The sequence below is a fragment of the Sapajus apella genome, unplaced genomic scaffold, assembly GCF_009761245.1.
Source record: "Sapajus apella isolate SASKATOON/1434 unplaced genomic scaffold, GSC_monkey_1.0 scaffold43, whole genome shotgun sequence".
Lineage (NCBI taxonomy): Eukaryota > Metazoa > Chordata > Mammalia > Primates > Cebidae > Sapajus > Sapajus apella.
The window spans coordinates 10,055,095-10,058,316 of NW_022436983.1; the positions used below are offsets into that span (position 1 = coordinate 10,055,095).

General features: G+C 47.0%; 1 protein-coding gene across 1 annotated transcript in view; it reads right to left on the minus strand.

The window, feature by feature from the left end:
- Positions 1 to 3,222, minus strand: part of SPATA21 (spermatogenesis associated 21) — a 41,705-nt gene that overhangs the window by 9,866 nt on the left and 28,617 nt on the right. The window lies entirely within an intron of this gene.

Genomic DNA, 3,222 nt, shown 5'->3' on the forward strand with positions numbered 1-3,222 from the left:
AAAAAAAAAAAAAAAAAAAAAAAAAAAAAAAAAAAAAAAAAAAGCAAAACAAAAAAAAAAAATATGCTGAGTGGGTACCAAAAAAATAGCACAACAGGGTGACTCTAGTCATCAATAATGTAATTGTACAATTTAAAATAACTAAAAGAGGCCCAGCACGGTGGTTCATGCCAGTAATCCCAACACTTTGGGAGGCCGAGGCAGGTGAATCACCTGAGGTCAGGAGTTCATCAGCCTAGCCAACATGGTGAAACTCTGACTCTACTAAAAATACAATGAGGCTGGGCACGGTGACTCACACCTGTAATCCCAGCACTTAGGAAGGCTGAGGCGGGTGGATCACCTGAGATCAGGAGTTTGAGACGAGCCTGGACAACAGGGAGAAACCCCGTCTCTACTAAAAATAACAAAAATTAGCTGGGCATGGTGGTGGGCACCTGTAATCCCAGCTACTTGAGAAGCTGAGGCAGGAGAATCACTTGAACCTAAGAGACAGAGGTTGCAGTGAGCTGAGACTGTGCCATTGCACTCCAGCTTGGGCGACAGAGCGAGACTCTGTCTCAAAAAGAAAAATACAATGGATACTCCAGCTTAGGCAACAGAGCGAGACTTCAGAAGTATCCATCCCCTGAAGCACTTATCCTTTATGTTACAAACAATCCAATTTTAAATTTTTAAAATTTTTATATATATGTGTGTGTGTGTATATATATATATATATATACACACACACACATATATATATATTTTGATTTATTTAGAGAGAGAGAAACCAGAGAAGGAGAGAGAAAAAAATAGCTAACTCTCACACTGAGAGAATCCAGAAAGATGAAATCCAGGAGAGGAAAGCAGCTTCCACACTGAGTGGAAGGGAATAGAGAGAGATGGAGTTTAGGAGGGGAAGACAGGCTTCCACGAAGGGAGCGTGGAAGGGGACTCCAGAGGGAAAATCCAGGAGAGAGAAAGACGGCTTCCACGAAGGGAGTGTTTGTGTAAGGGGATCCGAACATGGAGTCCCTCCAATTATACTCTTTTAGTTATTTTTATTTTATTTTATTTTGAGCTCTTGTTGCCCAGGCTGGAGTGCACTGGTGCAATCTCAGCTCACTGCAACCTCCACCTTCCTGGTTCAAGCGATTCTCCTGCCTCAGCCTCCCGAGTAGCTGGGATGACAGGTGTCTACCACCATGCCCAGCTTAATTTTTGTATTGTTAGTAGAGATGGGTTTTTGCCATGTTGGCCGGGCTGGTGTCGAACTCCTGACCTCAGGTGATCCGGCCTCCCAAAGTGCTGGGATTACAGGCGTGAGCCACTGCGCCCGGATGGAAAAACAGATCTCTTGTCTTTGCAGTTGCTAAATAGATCTTGCTGGAACAGGCTGCAATAATTCCCCTTTCCCTGGCCCATGTGGAAAAGGCCTGGTCTGTGGTAGGAAAAAAATGAGTCCAACTCACTGATTGGCAGGGACAAGCCTTTGTGTGATACATTGAGAGAAGACCCCAGCAGGCTGAGGGCCTGGTTCCTACAGGCTCAATTCCATGAGATACACTTCTGTCCTGGTATCCTTCCATCACTTGCATTGAAGAGTTGAGGAAATGTGCCCTCATTTTACAGATGAAGAAACTGAATCTTGAGAGAAAGCAACTTGCCCAAGGCTACAGAACTAGTAGGAGGCACAGACAGAACTCCACATTCTTTTCTTTTTTTAGAGATGGGCTCTCACTCTGTGGCCCAGGCTGGAGAGGAGTGGCACCATCATAGCCCACTACAGCCTCAAACTCCTGTGCTCAAGCAATCCTTCCCCTTTAGCCTCCTGAGTAGCTAGACTACAGGCACACACCACCTTGCCCAGCAACAAAGTGCCTTTTGGCTGGGCATGGTGACTCATGCCTGTAGTCCCAGCACTTTGAGAAGCCGGGCATAGTGGCACACACCTGTAGTCCCAGCTACTAGGGAAGCTGAGGTGGGAAGATTGATTGAACCCAGGAGGTCGAGGTTGCAGTGAGCCATGATTGCATCACTACACTGCAGCCTGGGCGACAGAGGGAGACCCAGCCACCTCTGTTGTAAGCTAGCATTTAGGCTGGGTGTGGTGGCTCATGCCTGTAATCCAAGCACTTTGGAGGCCAAGGCGGGTGGATCACCTGAGGTCTGGAGTTCAAGACCAGCCCAACCAACATGGTGGAACCCCGTCTTAAAAAAAAAAAGAAAAGAAAAGAAAAAAGATAGCTAGCATTTATTGAGCAACAGGCATTAAAATATGTATATTCTTTTTTTTTTTAGAGACGGGGTCTTGCTATGTTGCCCAGGCTGGAGTGCAGTGGCTATTCACAGGCGCGATCCCACTACTGATCAGCACAGGAGTTTTGACCTGCTCCGTTTCTGACCTGTTTAAGGAGGGCTAGTTTACCCCTCCTTAGGCAACCTGGTGTTCCCCCACTCCCAGGAGGTCACCATAATGATGCTCAACTTAGTGTGGACACCCAGTCGGCATAGCGCACTACACCCCAGAATTCCTGGGCTCAAGCGATCCTCCCACCTCAGCCTCCCGAGTAGCTGGGACTACAGGCATGTGCCACCGCGCCGGGCTAAAATATGTGCATTTCAAAGACTGGAAATGGAGGCTTGGCCTCCTCTGAGGCATGAGGGCCTGAAAGTGCCATTTGAAGATCAACTGGACTAGTCTGCCCTTACCCTTTGCCTCTAGCCCTGAAATGTTCATGTTGTTTCACCTGCGGCTGTCACTTCCTTAGATGAACTACTACCTACCCACCCACCTGCCCTCGAGAGTGGAGGCTTTTGTGTCTTCTGACCCAGGTAGGGTCCGTCAAATTCCTTTCCTGGGATTGCTCTATGGGTACTGCAGGAAAGAATTCCTCTTGCTGCCCTAGGACAGTGTGAGTATGGGGCCACCAGTTACCATCCCTCTCTCTGTAGGAAGAGCCTAGCTGAACTCAAAGCCAGTGCACAGACATGGATAGATGGAGAGAGACAACCTTACTGGTATTATTTGGTCTCGGGGATCCCACTAATCCTGAGGCCCCAACGAGTGATTTGGGCCATACATTCCTCTTTTGCTTAAGCCAGTTTTATTTCAGTTTCTTCCACTTTCTTTTTTTTTTTTTTTTTGAGAGGGAGTTTCACTTTTGTCCCCAAGCTTCAAAAAAAAAGGAAAAAAAAAGGAAATCGGTACCGCAGCAACCCTGGATAAAGAAAGTTTGC